We start from the raw sequence: 26,872 nt of genomic DNA, 5'->3' as shown, positions 1-26,872 counted from the left end.
CTCTGATAAACATATAACTTAGATCAAGTTACCTGACCTCAGTTTGTCTTAGTTTCTTAATTTGCAAAATGAAAATAATAATAATAATAGTGCATCTCTTACAAGGTTGTTTTGAAGTCTAAATGAGTTAGTATGTGTAACACATCACTTAGACTGATGCCCAGGACATAATGAACAATAAAAATTATAAACTTTTATTACAAAGAGGAAGAAACTAGACATAAACATGTATAAGAAGTAGAATGTTTGGCTGTGGAATTATGTTTACTGGTTAAGAATTCAGACTCTGAGCCAGACTGCCTGGGTTGAAATTCTACTTTTGCCTTTTAGGGGCTTTCTGTCATGCAATAGATTACTTAACTTTTCTGTGTCTCGATTTCACATCTTTCAATTGGAATAACAACAGTCACTGCTTCAGAGAATTAACTGAGTTAAGAAATATTTAGTTTTGAACACAGTGCTGGACTCACAGTAGGAGCTACAAAAGGACCCCCTCACACCTAAGCAGTTTTTTTCTGAGGATGGAACAAAGTTTATTAACTCTATTTTGTATGCGGTTGGGAGTGCCTGCATGTGTTTTGAGAATTTTAATTGGGTTATGTAGTGACCCTTTCAAACTTTAGCAAAACTGAGTCCCAATGTAAACATTTGTGTTCTTTTTTTTTTTTTTTTGGTAAAAGGTTGGAAAAGGTAAAACGTTGATCTATATAACAGCTTCTCATTATTAAGTTATTTCTTCTTCATAATTCATAAATCCTTTTTTCAATTTGGACTTCCTTATTTTTAAGCAAATATTTATTCACTTGCTTCTTTCTTACTTCTCTAGAGAATTTTGTCATTCAAAACTTAAAGGCCTAAAGGGGGAGTGTCAAACTCCTATGTTTCTCTATAGTTTAGTTAAAAGTTTACAGTGAGAAAGGAGACATTCAGACCCACGTCTGCTATGTAAGATCCAAATGACACCTAGAAATCATGTAGCCTGAAGTCAGGATGACTTGTCTGACCAGGAAAAATGCACTTTACATTCAAATTTTGTGCTGGTTCCTGTAACTTCTTCATTCCAAGGAAAGTTCTATTAACATTATTGACATAATTCTTTGGTAAACCACCACGGACCTCTGTTATTTAATTGTGCCTCTTTGTGTGCCTGGTACTATTCTGGAATCTGGGAATATAGCATTGGACAGCAAAAACAAGGTCTCTGTCTTCATGAAGCCAGCAAGTCAATGAGAAAAAGGCAACCAAACAAATAGAGCAATGCAGAATTATATGTACTGAAAATGTAAAATAAATAATGTCTCATATATACACACACTCACTTTTAAACTCATAAACTGTAATATAAATCAATTTAAAAATGAAATATCATTGTTACCTATCAAATTGAACTTTAAAACTAATAATAATATGATTATTCATATAATCAAAGAAAGGAAATCAACCTAAATATCCAAAAAGAGAGAACTGTTCCAATGACTTATGGTGCCCTCACACAATGAAAGATTATTCAGTCCTCTGCTCTGAGGGAACATGAGATTGAGTAGTCACAGGATTCTACCCTCCGGGCATATCAATAGTAGCATTATGAATTGGATATCATTTCAGCACATTTAAGACTGAAACAAGAAATAGATCTCCACAGTTAGCCACCTTGAGTCACCTGATCCTATTTATAAAGCTCTTGAACATTAAATGACTCTTTGAAAACAGTCTTCTCATACCTTAAGTGCAGCTTGAATCAGAAACACATATATTTTGTAGCTATTTGAATCACAAAAATGATTGAGTTTTTGTCAGTTTAAGAGGGATTATCAACTCTGCATATCATATCTTTGAAATGTCAGTGGACTCTCTCCTACAGGTTTTTTACTGGAAGAAGCACACACTTTATTGTCAGATGCAACTTGGTTTGCATCTCAGCTTTACCAATGCAGCATTACCTTTGCAAATTTCCTACATTCTCTTTAGTGCATTTTGCTTACCTGTAAAATGGGGATTAACAGTGAATGGTTTGAAAGTATTGAATGCGTTCAGGTTTATAGAGCATCTAGAACTGTATTTGGCTCAGAGTTGACATTTTAAGAATGATTTCATTTCTGCTTTTCTTTTTCCTTTGTAACTTCCATATGCCAGGTGGGAAAACCTAAAGATGCCTAGCTCTGGTGGGGAAATTAAATCTTTAAGGAAGAAGAAAAGGAACCCTGGGTGGGAGGGTTGCATTTTACAGTGGCAGAGAATATCAGACCTGCGTTAACTTTAGAACCAAGTCTAAAAATAGAACTCAAACTAGTCCACAGAACTGGCTAGGGATGAGGAAATTCCTAGTAATTAATCGGAGTCAGAGGCAAATAGAATTGGGCAGAGACAAGTGGTTCAGACCAACTGGGTGATCAAGTGTCATAACAAAGTCAGACAGAACTTGAGACCCCAAACTTGTCATTCACATAGTCTGAAGTTGAAGAAAGGATTCTAGTCTTTCTCCAAGTATGGTAGGGACTCAGGCCACTGGTGACATATGATATTATTTTAGGTGATACAGCAATAATTTTAAATTAATAGTTACTTTCTGTAGGTCAGAGAAAATGGTTTTATAAACAATGTAACATTTTCTTTTATAATAAATTGATATAATTTTTTAAAAGTAAATTGATTTTAGAAAAAAATTTAAAATAAATAATAGTACAGATGGTACTCAGATATGACCAAAGTAGTACAGGTAATATATCCAAATGTCTAAAGTTTGGGAGCCACTATCCCAGACAAAGTCAAGAAAGAGGGCTTGTCTTAGTCAACTTGGGTTGCTATGACAAAATAACATAATTGAGTTTCTTCTAAATAACAAACATTTAATTCTCACAGTATTGGAGGCTGGGAAATCCAAGATCAAGGTGCCATCAGATTCAGTGCCTGGTGATGGCCTGCTTCACTGAAACCTCTTTTCTTTCCCACTGTAACCCCACATGGTGGAAGGGGTAAGGGAGCTTTCTCTGGTCACTTCTGTAAAGTGACCAGAGATTCCATTTGTGAGGGGAACCTAATCACATTCCAAAGACTGTACATCCTAAATACCATCACCACCGGAGTTAAGTTTCAGCATATGAATTTTGACGGGGGGCATAAACATTCAGACCATAGGAAGGTTTAAGAGGTAAAGCAGTAAGATATCCCTAAGCCAGCATTGTGTGTGAGCTGCTAGGCATTTATTGCTCTGAAAGCTACTTAACTGCTCCTGATTTAGACCCCAGCGTAGTGTCATGTACACAATATATACCTGATGATTGTTAGTTCCCTTCTCAGTCTTTTGACTCTTGCCCTGCTCCTCGTCATTTTGAAACCCTTCCCATTGCGATTAGACCCTCTCATCCTGTCTGTCAAAAGGGCTGTGATGAGAGGTTGAATTCCATATCTCCCCCGGTCCTGAGTGCCTGGGCCTCGACAATTCAGAGAAAGGTCAAGCTTGGTCAGAGACTTTTCCCAATTGTACACTTTACTAAACTTTAAAGTAGGACAGGCAATTCTCTACCTCAATCTTAGACTATTGGTCTGCAAAATCTTAAAGAAAATCCGTGATAGCAGGACCTTTCCATTTGAAGAATGGGGAAGTCAAACCAGACTGAATATCTTCCATTCTAGTTGAGAGCAACATTAAGTCCTGCCTGGCAAATGATAACCACTGAGAGAGACACTGTTACAGGCTGGAGATCCGAGAGTGAAAAGCAAATGCAGGGATGTAGCTTCTGCTGGTGTTTGGAAGTCAAACACTCCAGATACAATTGGACACATGAGCATATCTAGAACCCAAGAAATCAGCATGACTAATGACAGAGAGGGGGCATTTAAAAATGCTATGCCCTCTTATCAAGTGCATGAGGGCCTGGGCTGGGGAAAAACAACACCCAGAACATACAGTTCAATTGTCGTAACAATTAAAAAGTGCTTCTCTAGAATAAATGACAAAGGAAGGTACTGTCAGTTAAATAACTATTATGAGCTAAGTGTTGTACTCACATTATATTATTTTATTTTCTTATTCATTCAATAAATATTTATTGAGCACCTAATATATTGTTGTTATAAGCCAGGGAATATTAAAGTGAGGAAGACAATATCTTTCTTCTCAGGGAACTCAGATCTCAGTGAAGTAGGTAACAAGTAAAGTAATAAATATGCAATGTAATTTCAGATATAAATAAGTACTATGAAGAAAAATAAAGCAGGTAAAGATTAAAGAGTGACTGAGAAGACAGGCTATTGGACAAAAAGTGACCAGGAAGACCTTGTGACCAAGTGCACTGGAGCTTACAACTGAAGGGAATCACAGCACAAGTTAAATAAAAATGCAAGGACAGTTCCAGCAATGGGAGGAGCAAATGCTCAGGACTTAAGGCAGGAATGGGCTTGACCCATCCAAGCAAGAGCAAAGAGGCCAAGGTGGTTGGAGCTGAGTGAGGAAGGAAATGTTAGAAAGAAGCAACCACGGAGAAAGCCAGAGATCCCAGCAGGAAACTTGATCATCTCACCCTCGCAGTAATCCGGCAAGGGAGGCTTTCTGATCCTAGATTCTAAGATGCAGGAAGCTGGGAAGAGGGTCTCAAAGTTATTAATATACTATATTATATATATCATTAATATTATAGCATAATATAATAATTATGTAATAATATAATACTATTATTATAATTATTATAATTATTATATTATAATTATATTATTATAATTATTTAATACTACAATTATACTAATATAATAATAGTATTATATCATTATATAATTATTATACTAATATAATAATAGTATTATATAATTATTATATTATAATAAAATTTTTATTAATATTATAATATAATATATTAACATATAGTATATAGTATGTTATTATAGTATATATATTATATATTATATAATTATATACAATATATTTTAATTATAGCATATAATATATATAATGTTGCATTAAGGAATACTGATACCCAAAGAGACTAAATGATATGTGTAGATCAGGTAGCATCAATGCATGAGATCTGCATTTCTAGAAAGTCTTACTCTCTGGAAAATCACTAGAAGATATATTAAGGGTGTTTATGTACATGATTTTATTTATTGATGAATCATTGAAGTGCAAGTAATAGCCCATAAACACAGGGATCAAAATACATCATGATCTTTATATCACAAAGAATAAACCTTAATACATACAATTTTTTAAAAAATCTAGGATTCTGAAGTATCCTAGAATGGCATGCAGAATGTGACAAAACAATCTAATTACAAATGTATAAAACAACCTCACTGAAGGGATGAGGGGAAAAGATGCTAATCTAATCTAAGTAACTTTGGAAGTGCATGGAGTCTCCAAGTTTAAAGGCAAAAGAAATTATACATAAGCTCTGTACTCTAGTTAACATTATTTCCCATGGGGGTATGATAACAGCTCTGATACTGCAATACATATATACTTGAACAATTAAATAAATGGATGGCAGATGTTGGGAGCCAGGTTTCTCACTGTTGGACTGGGAGGTTATAGGTGGGCAAGAAGAAAAGTCTAGAATGATCTATGTTGTAAGGGATTAGAGTCAGAGACATCAGTATGAATTTGTGTTTAGCTTAATATAGATACAGATGGTTAGACACAGAAATATTTATAGCTATTTGTGTATACACAAGTTAATATACACAAACATACATTTCCTCATTCTGACAGCTGAGCTTGCCTAGAAGCAACAGCATTCCAGTAGCAAGAAGTACATCTAGAACCCAGATCTTGGTTTCTATTACTATTCTCCAATAATTGGAGCCAGAATTCCTTGGAGAAATGTTTGATTCTCCAAGGGCAGGAAGTATATAAGGCGGAACATATGGTAGTGACAGAAATTAAACACACACACAGTGATCAATGATGGGGACATGTGAAAGGGACCCAAGAGCCCAGTGAAAGAACTCCTATTGGACTAAGATGGAACAATTTGAACAACAAAATAAATAAAGTAATAGTGGATTATAACTTAAAGTATAAAATAAATATCCATGGGTCTAAACTGATATAAATAAATGATAAATAAATGGGGAGAAGAGACAAATCTCTTTCACAGAATTTGAAACAATTTATGTAGTTAGTCCACCCTCCAGAAGGTGGAGTATAGCTTCCCACTCCTTCAGTGTGGGCTGCCCACAGTGACCTCCTTTTAAAGAGGAGAGAGTGTGAGAAGGGGCAGGGAAGAGTAACTTTACAGTGGAGAAACCTGACAAATATTACTTAAGACAGGTGATCAAGGTCTAGAGCTACAGTGATAAGTCATGTTGATAGTGTGTACCCTTGATAGGATGGATTGGAAATGTCTATTTGATCCTATGCTATTCACTCAAAACTCATTAGCCCAATCTAATCCTGAGAAAAATACACAAAACTGAGGAACATTTTACAAAGTACTTGACTAGCTCTCTTCTAAATTATCAAGATCATTAAAAAACAAGGAACATTTAAGAAAAGTCACAGCCAAGAGGAGCTGAAGGAGATGTGACTCCTAAATGTAATGTGTTATCTTGGTTGGACTCCTGGAACAGAAGAAGAGCATTAGGTCAAAATTAAGGAAATCTGAATAAATTATTGGCTTTAGTTAATACCAATGTATTGATATTTGTTCATTAATTAAAGCACATCCCATAGTCTGTAAGATGTTAATAACACGTGAACTCTTTGTACTATCATCCCAATTTTTCTGTAAACCTAAAACAGTTATAAAATAAATTTTATTTCTTAAAAAGACCATAGTAGCATAGGTGTACATTATTTTAGAGCTAAAAGAAATCTAGAGCTATCTCAATATAACCCTACCCTCTTATTTTGCACTGAAGATACCCAAAGAGACTAAATGACATGTATAGATCACGTAGCATCAAAACTTGCTCAGAGTCGTGATTATTTCACTTTATCCTGAATGGTGATACAAGCTCAAAATGACTTGAAGCCCAAAAGTTTCTTTTGAAAATGTGTGAAATAATTTCTGGTCCAGCACTTCCTTCCAAAACGTTAACCAAAATTAGTCAAATTGTGAAAAGAGTTGTCCAAAATTGTGTCTACTGAGACAATATTTAGGCCACAGAATTAATAACAGTGTTTCCAATGGATAGCTCCAAAAGAAAGCCAGAAGGTCTTTGTCACATGGTGCAATGTTTCAGTTGGATTTTTGTGGTTTTATCTGTCCTACAATCTTTAAACCCAAAGTTTCAGGGTCTCCGAACTAAGCAGGTTTTGGGAAACGAATTGTGCTGATCAATTGTAGAGGAGACTAGGAGCTAATTTAGGAAGCCATCTCATTGATTCAGATACAATGAAATACCTAAGTGTCTCAGAAACCAAATCTCTGGTGTTAACACGATCAGCCCAAAGTTGCTCAGTAGTTTGACCAACACAAGGAGCCACGCGCTATATCGAAAAGTGTGCTCGGCACAGAACCACAGCAATGATGCATACGTTGACTGATTTGAACTGTTAATGGAATTCAACTCACACGCCCTCAGTCCATTTTGCCACAGGAAAGGACTTTCTTTGGCAATGCTAGGAGTCCATCACACTCTGCCCCCTTGGTTCTCCTGTTCCAGGGTTTGTCAACCTGGCTCACATGAGAATCACCTGGGGAACTTTGAAAAACACTGATGCTGGATCCCCATCCCAGTGTGTCTCTGGCGGTGGGATTCAAACCTTGCCACCTTGGCACTAGTAAATAACTCCACAGATTCATCTAAAAAGCCACAGTTGAAAATCACAGATCAATACCTTCTATTCCCCTGGTGAACCCCCTCATGCCACTTCTGAAAGCCAAATTATTTTGCTCTGGAACTTTTATTTCAAAGAACTATAAAAGCTAGAATGATAATGAGAACTTCATAGTTTAATAGACAAGTGCTACCAGTATAACAACACACATGCCATATGCTGATGAATTACAGTGTTCAATTCCAATAAAATATATCTTTATTCATATATACTTTTATATCATGCTGTATAAGAAAAGGAATTATATTTCTGCTAGACATTTCCTTAACTTAGAGAAACTCCTGCCAGCCTCTCCTGGCTCTGCTGTAAGGGCAGCCTACGTCATGGTCCTCATCACCAGGGAAATATGAAAGAGAAGGGGGTAAGAAATGGATTTACTATTTATTAGTTTGTAAAGTGTTGCATTACTATTTTGTAGAGTGTTATTCCTGGTTTGGTATGGTTCTAAATGGTCAATTTTCTATGCTGTTCCTTCCCTCCAATTCCCAGCACTAAAAGTGGGGTGTGGAGGTAGCAGGAGACATTGGCTATGACTCATTCATGGGCTTGTTCATATAAATTACCTCCTCCTTATTCTCCCTGCATTACTTATGGTGTGTGAAAAATTGATCAGATCTTCACTTCAGCAAAGAGAGAACAAAGACACAGAGTAGAATGAAAACATGGTCCCAACAGGTTTTTTTTCCTTGTTTCTCTTGTTCTTAATGTTTTCTGATTCAATATGAGAATAGATGGGTATTGTGTTTAAAAATTAAATTTTAAATTTGTAAATAGTTATAAAATGTTATTTCTTAAAATAAAACAATAAGTTAAGCTAAACTAAGGAATTAAACATTTACAACTAATATTAGTAGAGAAGCATAGAAGAGGAATCTAAGACATTACAATGAAAACATAAAAAGGCAGGGGTCAGAACTCCCAATCTGGCTAATATTTACTAATTTCTGTAAGTGGTTTTGTGCATTTCTCTTTGATCCACTATTTGTAGATTGTAAGGTTTAGTACTGAAAAGCTGAGTTTTCCTCATCTGTAAATGTCTAAATGTTGGCGTCTCCTTGGTCACCACGCGCATTTATATGTATATTTACTTTCACCTTTTGCTATTTCCTTTCAAGTGAAAGGAAGATACATATGCATCTGACTGCTCTTATATATCTGGCTTCATCAAACATATCCTTCAATACATCTGTCTATACTAAATATATCTGCCTGAATCAAATGCATGTAGCATTTTTCCCCAAATACAGATTTCCATGTAGCCCCAATTTTACAGTGTTTTAGAATAGATGTAGAATCTGGTTTTGCTCTACCTTATTGCCTTGTATTTCTTTCATTGTCATCCCATGGGTTAACTTCAATAGTGGCCTGGCATTTGTGGTTCTCCCTTTTCCAAAATTCACTGGGAGTAACTTTCATCCCAGAGCTGACACCAGGATTTAGCTCTGAAGTTCCAAGAGACTGAGCCTTAGCTGTATTTCAGGGCTGGGTAAAAAGCAAAGAAAATGAACCTGCAGAATTCTCGTTCCTGGCTTTCTTTATTTGTGTACCACAGTCTTCCATGAGCTAGGAAAACATCAAAGGAAAACAACCAAGATACTCTCTAATTATCTGTAAACTCAACCTGCGTTAAAGATAAATGAAAAGGGAAAATTTAGGCCTTGACTTGTTCCAGTCGACAACCGGTAAGGGACCTTTTGCAATGCCTAGCCTAACCCCAATCACACCTGGTACCCTTCACTTTTCTTTCAAATTTCATTCCAGCGTACATTTCAGAGAGGTGAACTCAGAGCAAGCAAGCTGTGGCTAGACAGGAACGTTACGATGGATTCACGTGTGACTGCATGCATTTATCTTTATCTGATTCTTCTCCCTGTCAGTCTCCCTCACACATACCTCTCCACCCACCGCCTCCACCACTGCTTCATGCACATTAGGTTGATATATTTAAAAGAAGTAGCAAGACTTTCTGAAAACGTGGCTAAAATAACTGGAGAAACTTGAACAACGTTGGGGCATGAATATGAAAGAATTTAATAACCAGTAATTAGCTGCTTTGACCAAATCCTCAGAGGCAGTCTCTAGAAGTGTAAACCCACAGTGGTTCCAGCAAAGTAATCCAATGGGGCAGCTAGGAGCAATGGATCCCCATAGTACCCTGCCTCCTCACTTCCATCTCTCCCAATTCTCTATGCAATATCCTAAGTTTCAACGTTTTATAGGAGCTAAGCATACCTTACTACTAAGCATAAATACTACTGTACTTATACCTGCTATCAATCTGGTCAACCAAAGTTCGGTCCCGGTGAACACCTTCTATTCCTCAAGCACTCCTTATGACATTGGAAATTAGACACAGGCTCTGCCCTAGAAGTACTTCTAGTCTAATAGTGAAAGGCAGTTATATATAAATAGGTGATTAATATGATAAGAACTAATGGAAGATGAATTCATAATACATTGTAGCAACACAAGAGGAGCTCTTAAATATACTTAAAATTCAGAAAAGGAGAAGAGATGACACACAAATAAGATAAGAGTTAGGAGAATAAATATGGGAAGGCTTTTACAGAGGGGTGAAATGAATAACGTAAGAAACGGAATAGTAAATGTGGTTAACTTCAAGAAGTTAAGCAGTATATGCCTATCAAGTGTAAGACAAAGAGGGCAGGAATTAAAGCTATAGCAGTAGGTTGGAGATGTTTCAGGGAAGCCGTGGGGAGACTAAGGAATTTAGGATCATTCTGTAGATGACAAGGAGTCATTGAAAGGGTTTAAAGCTTCAAATGATCTCAGAGTTTCAAAAGATGTAGGTGGGAATGTCACTGAGAGGACCTGTAATATAAAGACCAATAGGATCCACTATGCTGGTGATATGGAGGTTACTGGTGACTTCTGTTAGAAGGAATCAGGAAGGAAAGGAAGACAAGTGAGATGGCCCTCAAATGCTTTTTTAGTTATCTATTGCTACATAAAAATTACCACAAATTTAGCAGCTTAATAGAACACACATGCATTCTCTGATAGCTTCTGTGAGAGCTTGAGAATGGCTTAGCAGAATCTTCTGCTTGGCGGTCTCACAAGACTACATTCAAGGTATGTGAAGTGGGCTGCATTCTTACCTGGAGACTCAAATGAAAAGAATCCATTTCCAAACTCACTCAGGTTGTTCTCAGAATCTGTTTCTTTGAGGTGGACTTAGGGCCCCAGCTCCTTGCTGGCTGTGGGCTGGAGGCCGCCCTCAACAACTAGGGGTTGTCCAGAGTTCTTTGCCATGAAGGTTTCTCCAACATGGCCACTTACTTCACCAAGCCAGCAAAAAGAGTCTCAAGAATGAGCATCCCAGCAGGACGGAATCTTTTATAATGTAATATAATCGTAAAAGTGGTATCCCATCACCTTTGCCATATTCCACCGGGTAGAGGAAAGTCACAGGTCCTGCTCACGCTTTAGGGTATGCAATTCCACAAGGACATGCACACCAGGAGATGGAGACTATGGGGGCACCTTAGAATACATCTGCCACAAATATCATACCTTAAACATTTTCTGTGCCCAGGTTTTAATTTTTAAGGTGACTGAGTGATGATATGGAGAGGTCAGTTCATTGAAAGAAAGATTTAATGTTACTCAAAGTTCCTCTAGTGAGGCATGACTTACTGAAGAGCTACAGGAGGAACATCAGGTTTCAGGAAGCAGAAGCAGGACCAGGGGATAGTTTGAGGGCTTTTATTGGGATTTCCATAGGAAAGACATGTTAGGGAGGGGTAAATAGTTTAGGATTGGATAGATTGAATAGTTTTGACTGCCTTTGGGCTAGAGGGGTGATCTCTAGTTGCCTAGCACTTGGCCTTGGGATGATTAAGGCAGAGGAATATTGCCTCCTGGGCTGTAGGAATCAGATAGAGGAGGTCTGGCTCTGGATTGGTGAGTTTGCATATCAAAGTCAGCTCCAGGCTGGGCCCTTTGCTGTCTCTAAGCATTGGCTAGCCCTTGAAGGGGAGTCTCTTCCCAGCCAGAAAAGTATTTTAAGACATCAACACATCATAACATACAGAAAATTTTAAATATGATTAAAATTAGATATCTGTATGTTTTCCTTACTATATTTGGTACCATGATAGAGGTGGAGGAAAAGTAAAAGAAAACAGAAAAGTAAATAGAAATAAAAGTATGTGACTATACCTCAAGAAATCCATTGGCCAACTGGCTGTATCATCACCCATCTAAGCTTAAAATACAGCAGCTTGGACTTCCATTTGATTCCAGGACTAAATGAGGCTGGAAGGGAAACTATCAGAAAGACCTGTATTTAGTAGAGAGAAGAGAGCAACCAGTATAATAGTAATATGTGTGGAGAAATAGAATCCATGAGTGCAAATGAATAACATCTTCCTTTTCCATAGAATTCTTTGGGTTCTCAGTGCCAATACAGACATTAGGCTTTTGCCTAATGGCCTTTGTGAAGTAAGAAACGTAAAGGCTAATGAGCTCTCTCAAATACACCGAATGTGACGATATTCTCTAGTCTTTCTCTTTTCTAACTATGCTTCTCCCAATTTCCTTCTCTCTGCCTTCTCTCTCTCTCTCAAACACACACACTCTTGCCCCCCCACCACACACACACCCCTTCTCATGTTCTTTCTCTCCTAAGGTCACACACCACACTCCAGAATCAGATAAATCTGGTTCAATCATTAGCCCAGGCATTTACTATTTTTTTTTCTTAATTCTTGGAAGTAAGCATGCAAATACCACTTATCTCACGTGGTTATTTTGAAATTTCAATAACATGAGTAACTCACTAAGCACAATGACTGGCGTATAGGGAGCATACTGTGAATGGTATCAATAATAATGATAATGTTGACGATGGTGATAATAATAATGACAGGGGGAAATACAGATGTGATAATGGTGGCTTCCTTGCAGGGATTTGCAGAGCAGTTGTCTATGAATTAACTATTTCAGCAAGGGAAGCTATCAATATCAGGCACATGATGTCCTAACCCCTTCCCTAACCCTGATTAAAGGGAAAGTTCCAGGACAAATGATGACTGGCAAAATCAATAATTCACAGTGTGACAGACTGAGATGTTGCCCAATGAAAGGAGGAAAATAAGGTTCAGAGTAGATTTAGCCAAGGTGTGTTGGCTTTGGATTCTTGTTTATGTTTTAAAGGAACATCAACTGATAGATTCGTCAGAAACACTTAGTGACCACACACAGAAGAGAGTCCCAAAGGCAGTGAATTGATGCCTGGAATGCCCTAGGTTTAGGCACCTTTGATCTAACCATTTTGGGGGCACTGGGCCATTCTGAATTCACACGAACGATGGGGATTACAAGTGTGACCAATATTATCAATTCCTAGGGAGTGCTAAGAAGGCAAGTCTGGTTTGGAGGCATGAACAAGAGGGATTACTGGTGTGACCACACGAGGGAGAGGAACCAGGAGGGACTCGTGTAGAAAGACTAAATGAGCCATTTAAATGATATTTTTGAAAGCTTTAATGGAGCGAAACAAAGTTTACAGTACAATTTTAAGTGAAAAAAAAAAAGCAGTATTCATAATTGTATATTCAGTAAATAATTTGAAAAATACAAAATCTAGCTCATTTCTTCATTACTTCCTCATCCCCCGACACACCCACACCCAAGATAAGAAGAAAAGGTGCCATAATGTTCATGGTTCATATCTGAGTGATAAGGACTTAAGATAATTGTTTTTGTCCCTTCTTTATCATTTTCTGTTTTCCAAAAAGTTCACGATATGTATGCATTAACTACACGATTGACAAAAATAAGAACAAAAAAACCTGTTTCCTTGGTTTGTTAGACTCACCTACTTCACCTAGCCGACTCCTACTTAATCTCTCCGCTCATTTAGCTCTTACTTTATCAAGGAAGACATCCCCCCATCCCAACAATGTAATGGGAAGAGCCATGACATTATCCCCATAGCGCTCGTCTTCATCCACCACTTATTCTATGCACTGTAATTCATTTTCTGTTTCTCTACTAAATGGTAAGCTCTGAGAACAGGGACCATGTTCTACATCACTGTTGTATTTCAGTGCTTATAATACCTGGTCCCTAGGAAGGATAGTAAAAACAAAGAATTGATGCAAAAAAAAAGAGGACATGAGAAAAGTTTAACTTTAGTGAGTAGAACCAGAAAGGGCACCTAAGCAAAAGGGTGTCTGAAGGCAGGAGAACCAGGGCAGGGAAGAGAATTAGTGCCTGAAGCAGTACTAGCCAGCTGAGGGCAAAGGAAGGTGGAGAAAGGCAGGTTGAGCTCATCTTATGACCGCTGAAGTTCAGTAATACAGTCTTCAGCTGACAAAAGGGATGAGGAAACACCGCCCAGGCTTTGGAGGAGAGAATTGGCATGGCTGGGAAGAAATTAGGAGGAAAGGTTTTATGTCTGGGACTAGACAGCATTATAAGTGGAAACACAGAAGGCATTACTTCAGATCTAAAACGGAAGCAGAGGCTCTTGATTTTCCGGAGTCCTAAATATGCTGTGTCATCCTCCTGCTGTCACCTCTTCAGGAGACCTGGCAGCACCTTCTGCCCTCCTCACCCCAGGTAAGCTGGGAGAGGAGAAGGGATGGAGGGAGGGAGAGAGACTAATGATCTATACAGGGGGAAACAAACGCAAGCTCTCCAGACCCCATCACAACCAGGAGCCTCCTGCCTCACTGCTGTTTTTGAAGGGATGGTGGCTTTGTTTGTATTCTTTTGAGGAAATCTATTTGCATGTCAAACTTTTTATCTTGGTTAACCCACTAGCTAAGCAAATAGAACCAAAGCTGACAAAATATCTCTTTAGGACAGAACTCAAAGCCAATTGTGTCAGCTTCCTGTTTTAAAAGCTGCTTTGGTTTCTGGACCCTGTAAGAGAACGCTTGCCTCATTGAGTTAACGCTGCTTGAAGGAGGTGAGTGTCTATCCTGGGGAATGTTATTATGTAAAAGACTGTAGGAAACAGTCTTGGGTCTTCTGCTTGGCTCCGCTGTCACGAGAGAGTTATGACAAATCCAATGCACCACTCCAGGAATATTTTAATTACAAAGGAATTGGAGCATTAGCAGGTTATCTTCAGAACACTGAGCTTAAACTGGCCAAAGTCTATGTCCTTCTCAACAAAATTCTTGAAGAACAGCCAGTGTTAACAACCAGAAAAAAAAAAAAAAAAAAAAAAAACCCGCATCTAGGAGCATAAGATAATCAAGAACCCTGCAATGTACTGCAGCATTCTGCTTCAAATTGGAAAATGACATTTTGATCTCTCTGAGCCCACCCATTCATGGTTACTCTGGGAATTAGTTCTCAGATCATACGGAAGCCTAAAATGTATTTACGACATTAGAACATTTTAAAGTTTTGAATTGATATATTGTGGCCTGTGGTGTTTTCACTAGGTCCTTCTGGGTGAGGTGTTATGTTACGGCAGTTAGTCTTTATTTTAATTTTATTTGGATGCTGAAATGTTTTCTTGCTAACTTTTATGGACCTGAAGGAAAGTATTTGCTGATACTCACCATGTAGAATGGTTGTCAGTGTGTGCATTAATCAGCATTCTGGATTCAAAGCAATGGAACCCGATTCTAGATCAATTCAATGGAAGTGAATGATAAGAAGAAAGTCACAGAACTGATAGAAGGCTGGAGAACTAGGCTTACAAATGAACAGGCATCAAAAGAGCTCCAAAGTATTAGGAGGAAACACAGCAGTAGTTCCATAGCAGGAAATGTCTGACCAGCTGGAAATCAAATGATCTTTACCTAACACTCTCTTCTAGAGCCACTAGGTCAAAATTCAAGGCCTCAGCATATGGGTAACCTAGAGGAGGAGAAAGAATGGAAAAGCAGCCCTACCTCACACCCTGACTATATACAATGAAGAGTTGCCCCGGAAGGACATCAAGGTGCTCTTAGGAAGGAAGAATTGCATGTGGCTAGCCAAAGATGGTAAATAGTCATTCTGGTCTGATAATCATAGGAAAGAGATGCAGAAAGATCCTTTAGAGATCGGTTAGCATAACCTACAAATTGAACACAGCCAGGTTCCCTGATTTCAGGAAAAAATGCTAGCCAAAATATCATACTAGTGCACCAAATGCTTTCACCTGATTTTTTAAAAATGCATTGTTACCTTTTAAAAAATTGGTTTTAAATTACAAAGAAAAAATGGTCATTTTGGAAAACCTTCAAAATGCGTAGAAGCAGAAAAAAGAATACATATATTATTACTCACAATTCCATCATTCCAAATACTGATGAGATTCCAGTTATTTCCTTCTGTTTCCTTTGTATGCTTATTTCTCAAACATATACACTTGTATATTCTGCTTTTCTTCTTATCTTCATAAAAAGAATTTTCCATATTATTAAAAGCATCTCGTAAATGTTATTTTAATGGTTGCATAATATTCAATTGCTTTGTCTACCATTAAGTCACTATAGTCTTTGAGAAATATTTACTTTGTGTCATCATTAAAAATAAATATCAATAAACAACTTGGTACGTAAAATTTCATTTTTCCATTTTAACAAAATACGGCTTACTTGTAGTAGAAATATTAGATAGAAAGGTCTGAAACTTTTCAAACTCTGCTACAAGCAAACCATATTGGATTTTCAATCCACCAGGCAAATTTGAGAAGAGCAAATCACGTATCTCCCTTCATATTTGAATATTATAATAAAAAATACATGTGATCATTTAATAGTCAGTGTGGAATCTCCACTGGTTTAAACGATGCTTCCTTGTTTGTACTTCTCCAAATGTTGGTGAGTTTGGGACTGTTAATGGAAGGTATAGGAAAAGGAGTGCCAGACAGGGACCTAATTCTGAAGTCTGAAGTTCATTTGCTTATTAACTTGTGACTTGGGCAAGTTATTTAACTTCTCTCATACTCTTTCCTCATTCACAAAATAGGGAAATAATAATAACCATCATAGAGTGTTGTGAAGATTCAATGAAGTCATCATGCATAAAATTGCTTTGTAAAATATAAAACTATCTTTAAATCAAAGCGTTTTCTTAGATGTCAATATATCTTGGAGGTTTGTGTGAGGGGTGTCCAGAAAAAGCTCATCTAAGTTCATGCCTCCTTTCACACGAGTCCAGCATCATAAAGTACAGAAATCCCTGCTGTGTTTATGCATGCCAAATCTAATATTAGATCATCAGAGGGTGTCTGATTGAAATTAGTCCCGCTTTCCTCACCTGGCAATGTAGTAGCAAATTAACTTTTTCTTATCGTAAAAGAATTGCATCTACTTCTCAGGATTTTACCAATATTAAAACTAGAGTGTGGTATAGTGAAAGAATGAAGAGAAATCCTAACTTTAACCCATTATATCTCCCTCAACATGTTCTCCATCAATAATATTCTCAAGAAGATCCGTTCCCCCCAGATTTCTCCCACCACCTTCTTCCAAGTTCAGGATGAGTTATATCAATGGTTACAGTGCCATACAATTAAAAACATCACAAGGGACAGATATACAAACCAAGTAACCCCACCAGGTATCACAAAAACACCTTAGTCTCCCAGGACTAAGTGCCAATTGAGTCAGGAAGTTTGTAACTATCTATAAGCCAGGGACTTTAATATAGAATCAGGAAAAGGTCAATGATAGGCTTTGGGGGAGATTCTAGTATGCTTCTTATTCCACTTAATAATTCCTAGAGTTCCTGAATCTCGGGACAAAGCTTGTCCTGACTAGAGTGTGATCTAAAATTGATGGAAAGCCTATAAAGAATCCAGGTGTATTCTTGATTTTGTGTTGTAGTAAATGTGTGTATAGTCCCCAAAGATTCATTTTCAAAAGGAATTAATTAAAAACCCACCCACCCACATCCCCAGGTAAGGGACAACAGGAAAGCATGGCTAAGGTTTTCTATGATGTTGTCTTTTAAAAATAAATTGTTTGGTAAGTTCCCTTGTAGAAATAATGGTGGATCCCTCTAAAACATGACTCATTGTCATGAATCCTATTTCCCTATTTTTTAGGGAAATCACATGTTCTAAAACAGCATAGCTCCAGGTAATAAAAGACCAATTCATATAGAAGGCAAGCACTGTTAGGGAGTTCTATATTCTTTGCCAGCTTTTCTTCGTGCTATTCTAAGGAACTACGGGTGGCAAGATCAGGTGACTAACAACAAAAGTTCTGGAGTCAGACTGCCTTGGTTCAAAGCAAAGCATCTCCATACAAAAGCAATGTGCTTTGGGGAAGATGCTAAATACACAGAATCATAGTTTTCCTCTCGCAAAATGAGAGGAGTAATAGATTCTACATCTTAGACTTGTCATGAGTATTAAATAATTTGTGTAAACCAATTACAGCAGTTCCTAGAACATATTAAATGCTCAATTAGTATTTAGTGGTATTATTTTAAGAATTAGAACTTCAAGAAACTGAGTAGAAAAATAAAAGCTTTCCTTAGGTAAGTACACTTTGGAAATCATGGTATGGTTATACTTTTTTTGAGATTCACAACATAAATTTATTTATTAAAGGCTCTGAAAAGTCCTGCACATGTTTAACACAATTTTACTAAACTTAATTAACCACACACTCATTTGGAGCTTTTTATGTGCTATACCTTTTTAACATCTCTCCTCATCATCCCCTCCAAATTAGCATTTCATTCATTCATGGAGTAATAATTCAAAATCTCCCTTTAGAAGCATACACCTTAAGACAGCATTACAGATGGCAAATCTCACTTCTTAGGAAGTGTGAAAGTGGTCTGACTATAACATCTGTCCCCTCTCTACTCTGTATTTGGGATAGCCAAGTATATGTCCTCTTCACACTTGGTTTGAGAAAATAGTCTTCTTAGAGGAGAAATTTTCTCTAGACATGTTTTATAAGAAGCTTTTGTTTCCTTCTAGAATGACCACTCCATCAGAGAACCCCAAACGCCCCAGGAAAGATAATCTCCATCAATGGGATGATGTATGTGTTTTGCAAGTTACTGGTGCTTGAATTACTAAAATTCCTGAGTCTTCTATGCCCTCTTTTGCTGTAAAGTGCTGGTATGGGCGTGTGCCTCTTTTCATTAAGTGAAGAGGAAAAAATTTTTCTCTCTCTTCTTTTCTTGAGGTTCAGCAGTGTACTTGACTGAGACAGTTTACAGAAAAATGCCAAGGTCATTGGTATTGGTGACCCCAGTATGTAGAGACTCCTCAAGGCTATTCCCAGAGATGTCAGAGTGCAAACCTGACCCATGGAATTCATACTTCCTTTGCCTGCTCCTGGGTCCAGAGATTCCCTGATAAAGTATTTTTTACTTACAGATGTCAGATCTTTTCCACCCTCCTTTAGGCTAACCCATAAATATGCAGTGTGGTGTGGATGTGGGTGACATTTTTCTCTTGGACATTTTTGTCTACAGGAAATACCATTTGTTCCAGGTACACTCCAGACACAATTATGAAGGCTCAGAAGATCCTGTACTATTTCTCTGCTCAAGTTGTTAGTGAAAACAATTTTTTTAATGGTATAACTAGCAGTCAGTGTAACTCATGGTGTGAGTTATCACATATCCTTTGCAATTTTAAATAAAGACTAATGATTCAGGAACAAACTTATTGAAAAAACCCTTGACCCATATACTCTGGTTTGAAGCGAGGGGTACTTTGATTGGTCTATCTTGGATTGTGTGGATTCCTAAAACCAGTCACCAGAAGTCAGCATCTGTGATGAGGCTGGGAGTGTGAGCTGAGGCTGGGAGTACCATGATAACCATGGGAATTGGGGAAGAGCAGTTCCTATAAAGGAAATAACTGGTAGAAGTTTCCAGAGGTTCACTTAGGAGGAGAAACACAGTAAAAGAAGAAACTTGGGGACTAGGTAGAGACCAGATAATATAGGACTTGAAGACCACATTATTAAAGGTAAAGCATAATCAAAGACTTCAGTAAGTACCTATCATCATGGCCCAAGATGGCCCTTGGGACTTGGCCTAAGTCTCTGCTTCAAATTCACCATGAACAAATCCCCTTGTCCTGCATACTTCAGCCACGTGACACTATACATCCCACCAAATCACCACGTCCAACCTTCTTTAAGAGATATTTTGGACATATTATTTCTACTACTTTGAATGTTTTGCACCCTCTCATAAGATGATTCTTAAACTTCTTAAGCCTACTGGGGTGACTCTGAGGGTTTTCCCTCATAGCCCTTGTAACTACTTGTAATTATATATTTATCTGTGTGATTATGTGTCTATTGTGTGTCTCCACCAATCAACTTGAAGCCCTCTGAAATCGGGACCCACATTGCTGTTGAACGTCATTTTATTCCCCTGGCTCAGCACAGTACCCCAGCACTCTATATGTGCGATAAATGTTTGTAGAATGGATAGATTAATAAACACACCTTATATTTCAATCATTTTCTGAGTATAGAATATCCTCTCATACTCTTGTGGTGCTGTATGTGCTACACTTCCCTTCCCAGATTTTCTGCACGAAAGCTTTCGCTCCTGTGTTATAAAAACTCATTTTCTTCCCCTCTTCTACACTGTCCCAGACTTTCCATTCTCTCTCAGAAAAACAGATGCTTCCGGTATGTGACCCTAATCACCCAGTGCATACTTCCATAATGGCAAGCCATTGCACTTTATTGTAAATTATGCTTCTATTACCTACTTTCACTGCACAGTGTGTTCCTTAAGAGCAAGTAACTTTGCATCAGCAACAACTAGCAAAATGCATGCAACACAGCAGTCATTTCATAAATGTTTCTTAAATTAATGAATAAGGTGAGAAAATAATAGTTTATTACTGAAAGAGGCCACAGAAATCCCTTCATTTTATAAATGAGAAAGTCACGTTGCATAATAATGTTATTTTATCTTCCAAGTCAACCAGAAGATGAATTATGTGTCTCTCTTGGCCATCATTATATCCTAAATGTCTAGTGTTATGCACAGTATATATATCCAATGAATAATGCTTAAATGTTAAAGTTTAAAATCTCATAATCAATTAGTGACAGTGCTAGTTTAAGAAGTAAGATATTCAGAGGCTTCCCTGGTGGCGCAGTTGTTAAGAATCCGCCTGCCAACACAGGAGACACGGGTTTGAGCCCTGGTCTGGGAAGATCCCACATGCCACAGAGCAGCTAAGCCCGTGCGCCACAACTACTGAGCCTGCGCTCTAGAGCCCGCGAGCCACAACTACTGAGCCCGCGTGCCACAGCTACTGAAGCCCGCGCGCCTAGGGCCCATGCTCCACAACAAGAGAAGCCACCACAGTGAGAAGCCCACGCACCGCAAGGAGGAGTAGCCCCCACTCGCCACAACTAGAGAAAGCCCGCGCACAGCAACGAAGACCCAATGTAGCCAATAAATTTAATTAATTTAAAAAAGAAAAAGAAATTCTTAAAAAAAAAAGTAAGATATTCAAATGCCAGATTCATTTTCTATTTCTCAATGTGTGCCCCGTTAAAAAGTGCTGTCTTCTTAGAGTTGTTTTCAAAGTAAAGGAAAACACCTATGCATTTCCAACTTAATAAAATAATCGCCCTTTATTCTGTTTCCTCCCTTTTTCTCTATTTTAAGGTTGACCTTTCTCCCTTGAAAGACCATCATAATCTAAACTCTCCAGTTTGGATTCAGTTCAAATCCAAATCAAATAATCAACCCTGAGCACAGGGCAGTCACGGCTGTGGTTCTTGGGAAGCAAACCAGGTCAATGCATATTGACATAAAGCTAGCATACAAGCCCCTGTGTTCCCCTGTCCATTAGTAAAATACCCTCACATCTTTCAAAATCCATCTCTAGCATTCTCTGCTAAAACTGGTTAAATAAATTATAGTGGCTCTTCACCACAAGATATTTTGCAACCATTAGAAATCTTTCAAAGACTCAAAGACTTTTCAGTGAATTGGTGAAATAGTCAGTACACAATACTAGGTGATGAATTGGGAGAGAAAATTATATCTATCATTTGATCTCAATTTTGAGATAAATGGATGAGAAAAAAACACACATTGAAATATTAAGAGTGGTTTTCAAGAGGGATAATTCTCTAGTAAATGTCTTCCCTCTATTTTTTATCTATTTTCCAAATATTTTTCCAACGAGCATGTAAAAACTCTTGAACCAGTGAAAAATAATGTTGTAATAATTCTCATGAAAGGATCTACCATTAGTCATTTCTACATCAATGTGGTTTTATTTTATTACTTTACCCCCTTCAGAGGCATTTTCTCTCAAACTTCTTTTCTCATTGTGAAATAAAAGGCTTTCTTTCCATTCAGAGGGCTTTCAAAAATAAGAGGAACAGGAACAAACAGTACTGGGGAACAAATGTGTATGGTTGGAAAGAGCGTGGATTTTTGGAATCAGAAAAATGTGAGTTGAGTCTTAAGTCTGCCCTTTACCAGAAGAATAATCTTCACTAAGTTGACTGAGCCCGCTAAGATCCAGTTTTTTCATTTGAAAACCGGAATTGTTAATGAGAGGAAGAAAGGGCACAGTAAAGAGGAATTAATATGGTACGCTGAAGATAAGATGGACTGGGTTAGTCCGATAAAATGGGAGAAAAGAGGAGCCGTGACCCACCCAGGCTCAAGGTGAGTAAAAAATTACTTAAGTTTACTTAGTGTCTATTATGTCCTGAAGTGTGCTTTGCTTTGAATGTAACTATACTGGTTTACTAAGTGACAGCTGTATAAGCAATGTGGTTAAAGTGATTGGCTTGGGATAGGTAATCCAAAGCTGAAGTACTTATAGGTGCCAGGTTACCCAGTGACCTAATTTAGGACTAAGATATGTATATATTTTCTCTACATTAGTATCAGTTGAATACCTTTTAAAGCTACTGATGCCTGGGATTCTTCTCAAATCAGTGAAGGTGAGATTCAGGCCTTCATAATTTTTAAAAGCCTTTTAAGGTGATTCTAATGTGCAGACAGATTTGAGAACCATTGATCTGGGCTTATCGTCTTTACTATTTTTCTTGTTGCTTGTGTCTCCCTTCAAACTTTCCTTTCACTGTGATTTAAAGAATGTTTACAACAAGGAGCTTCTCAACTGGAAGATATATATCAGGGTTATTGTTTCAATAGCAGCTGAGCCTACACCTTTATGTCAAGGAGGCATTAGGGAGTGGTGGAGACTAGGATAAACTGGAGAGCAAATGTCCTGTCTTAAGAGGCATCTGCTACTCCCTCATCTAATGCCTGTTGTTGCCAGGTGGAATGCCTACCCACTGTTAGAGGTTTTTACCCTTTAAAAAGAAAAACCAGAACTCAAGATTTTCTGTAACATCTCTTGATTTTTAAATGTTGGCTCAATTTTTGTATAATAACGTAGGAGACAACCAAACCATGTCTGTGAGCCAATCCCACATTTTAGCCACTAGTTTGTGATTTGGGGATTAAAATATGACATAAGCATCTATCATAGGACTCTTGGAAGGGCTGGAGGAATGGACTATTTCAATGAAATATACCTGCTATGAAACAGTCTATTTTCAGGCTGTTGAGAAGTTGGTTCTTATCTCTGCACAAGGGACACAGCACTTGCACTGATGTTGGCAGTGTTTACTACTTAAGCCTGCTCACCTGGTTTGGGTCCACTCCCAGAGACCCAAGCCAATCCCTGCAGGGGCCATAATGATAATTCCTAACACCCTAGAGGTAACATACGTAAAGTGCGTATTACAGCATCTGCACATAAAAGACATGCGATAAATGTTTGCTTTCTCATCCTCTCTTAATTGGCTGCCTTTCCTCCTCTCCCAGGCTCCCCTAAACATTTGACATGTCATCTTCTTCTCCAGCATAGCCTTGGTCAATGCAATTGACTGCTGCTATCATTGTCTTTAGAGCTTTTGAATATCTGATATAAACATTTATTGAGCATCCTCTTCCCTACCCAGAGATCAGCAAGTAATTCTAACAGAGTAGTTCTAAGGCAAAATAGGTGTAAAAGAAGGGCAATTTGACAATATCCATAAAAATGTAAATTACCCATCCTCTTTGACACGTGAATTCATCTAGGAATTTATTCTACAGATAGGCTTATACATGTACTCAGAGACGATGAATTTGGAATGCTCAGTGCAGCATTTTTTGTGTGATTTCAAAAATTGAGAACAACCTAAATATTTATCGAAAGGGAGTACATATTTATATAATAGGGGCCCCTAAAGCCACATTTCTCAACCAAGGGCAATTTTGCACCTCAGGGAACATTTGGCAATTTCTGGAGATAGTTTGGGGTTTTATGACTGGGAAGGTGCTACTATCTCTAGTGTGTTTAGGCCAGAGATGCTGCTAACATCCTACAATTCACATGACCGGCCTCCACATCAAAGAACTATCTGGCCCCAAATATCCGTAGGGCCAAGATTGAGAAACCCTAGCTTTGCAGATACTAAAGAGAATGAGCTTCTCTGTGTAGGCTGATAAGGAGTAATCTTGAAGACACATTGTTAGGAGAAGTAAGGCACTTTTCTATTTTCATTTAGGTAACTAAAGAGAATAAAACACACACACAATGCACACGTATGTATACAACCTATGTATACTAGTATATCATATATGCATATATGTTTGTATATTCAAGTATTTCTGGGGAAATAAACTTCAACATTTCCTAACAAGTTGCTTCTGGAGAGAGGTCTAAGAAACTGGTGATCCGCAGTAGAGTGTAAGCATTGCGCTTTATACACTTTTGTATTGTTTGAAGTTTTCAGCAAATCTTCTTATTTCATTTTCAGTTGAAATTTAGATTTTATGCCTGTTGTTAAGTACAATGGGTAAAGGTAAAATGGGACCATGACCAATATGTCTCCTTTTCTATTCCCTTCCTTTCCCTCCAAAAAGGCATCCTCCCATTCAGGATATCAGGACTCTTCTCTTATCACAGTGGTCTCCTAGGAAAAGCTCAGCTATCAGTAATTTTTACTTTAATAAAAATTTAATTAAAATGTAAACTCTATTAGGAAGATTTATGTTTTCAACCTTGTTTTTTCAAATTCTACTACGAAATAAAAAATTGTGTCATGTGTAGTGGGATTTTAAGAATGGAGTACATTCTAGAGACGGGAAGATATTTTTGGAGCTGCTGAAATGGTGCCAACTATGGAAGCATCCTGCTTAAATCTCTGGTCAATTTTCTTTTGGGACTATATCTCTTTATTCGCATGCTCAGAGCATTCACAAAACTTTATAACATGTCAGTTCAGTGATATATACTACAAGCTTCAAGGAAGCTAAAATTTTTGGTTTGATTTTGGGAGTTTACTTTTGTTTCCAAAAGTTTCCAATTAACCCTAAAATTAAAACCTCTGTCCCTAATTTCAAGAATCAATCATGGCATTTTCTAGTTAACTGATGGTTATTCTATGCGACAAGAAACACTAAAAAAGTTAAATCCTGTTATAATTGAAAAAGGAAAACCCTTGGACTTCCCTGATGGTCCAGGGGCTAAGACTCCATGCTCCCAATGCAGGGGGCCCAGGTTCGATCCCTGGTCAGGGAACTAGATCCCACATGCTGCAACTAAAGATCCCACATGCGGCAACTAACCTGGTGCAGCCAAATAAATAAATAAATATAAAAAGAAAAAAAAAAACCCAATTTAAGTAAAGCTTCCTGGTGTCTTCAATTTTTATCAACAAACAAGAAAACAATTTGGGGCTGGTGTCATGATGTAGTTTGTAAGAAAAAAATTCTGAAAATATGACGATGTGGGATGGGGACTGGTATTAGAGATATTAAATAAAGTTGACATATAAATGGCTATATGATCTTATTGGCATTTGTGTTGTGCATATTTAGAATCTTGCAAGACAGTAAATACTTTTTTAAAAAATACCACCTCTTTACTATGTAAAATAGTCTTTTATAGATTGGCCTCTTTGTTATATCAGCCCTTCCAATCAAGCATCCAATTGTAATCCTGGCTCCCTTCCTTGAATCAGTTTTCACTAGTTGTATATTCAATACACAGCCAACACTATATAGTTATGGTCTCCATCTGCAGACTCCTATATCTTCAATGGCCGTAGGAAGATTTCCTTTGGGTACTTTGAACAGAGACAAAATAGGCAATCGATGACCCTGAAGCAATTATAAAGCTGGGTTGTTCAATTCTTTATGGTAAGAATTCATGTGCCTAACTCCCAACATAACATCACTGCATATAAATGCAATAAAAACTATAGGCTCAGACTCAATTCTGGCATCACATATCAGAACATTGCATCTTAGCAAAAAAATTTCTCAGGTGACGAGAGTGGCATGGACATATACACACTACAAAATGTAAAATAGATAGCTAGTGGGAAGCAGCCGCATAGCACAGGGAGATCAGCTCGGGGCTATGTGTCCACCTAGCAGGGTGGGATAGGGAGGGTGGGAGGGAGATGCAAGAGGGAGGGGATATGGGGATATATGTATACGTATAGCTGATTCACTTTGTTATACAGCAGCAACTAACACAACATTGTAAAGTAATTATACTCCAATAAGGATGTTTTTTAAAAAAATTCTCAGGTGAAATAAGCTGCATATAGTTACAGAAATGCTTCAGCCATAAATGCGATTGCCATTAAAAAAATCACGTTAACGAAAGGTCTACCATTTAGAGAGTCAAAAGAGCCATCTAACATGCTCTGCAAAAAGAAATTCTCAGTTTCTGCCGGTGAATCCCCAAATTAAAATACTTTTCAGTGAGCCAAATACTATGGATAACATAAGTATAATTACTTACCTCGAGTGACCACTACAGTAGCCTCCTAATTGTTCTCTTTCAACAGAAAGTAACAAACGTCTCCAAACTAGCCTCCATGGTTTTGTCAGTGTCATCTTTTCTAAATGACAGTCTCATCTGGTCACTCTCCAGTTTCAAAACATGACTCATCCCTGTGATCCTCAGGGTAAAGTCTTTGGAGATTATCTTCAGAGAACAAACAAGACCTTTCATCATCTTACCCCAGCCAGTTTTTCTAACTTCCCTCCCTTCAATTCTCCTACTCTTTCCTTGTACTTCAGCAATACCCTAATAATTGCAGTTCCCTGCATATTTCTATTATTTGATGCTCAGGGATA

At 37.7% G+C, this 26,872-nt stretch overlaps 1 long non-coding RNA gene across 1 annotated transcript in view; it reads right to left on the bottom strand.

Moving 5' to 3' along the window:
• LOC118895165 overlaps window positions 1-26,646 on the bottom strand; it is a 68,059-nt gene extending 41,413 nt beyond the window's left edge. Inside the window, exon 1 of the long non-coding RNA XR_005019891.1 lies at window positions 26,535-26,646. This is a non-coding gene — a long non-coding RNA (uncharacterized LOC118895165). The remainder of the gene's footprint in view (window positions 1-26,534) is intronic.
• Window positions 26,647-26,872: the final 226 nt, after the last annotated feature.

Source organism: Balaenoptera musculus, chromosome 5 (assembly GCF_009873245.2).
Source record: "Balaenoptera musculus isolate JJ_BM4_2016_0621 chromosome 5, mBalMus1.pri.v3, whole genome shotgun sequence".
NCBI classification, from domain to species: domain Eukaryota; kingdom Metazoa; phylum Chordata; class Mammalia; order Artiodactyla; family Balaenopteridae; genus Balaenoptera; species Balaenoptera musculus.
The sequence above is the reverse complement of the archived record's forward strand: the minus strand, read 5'-3'. Positions and strand labels throughout refer to the sequence as shown.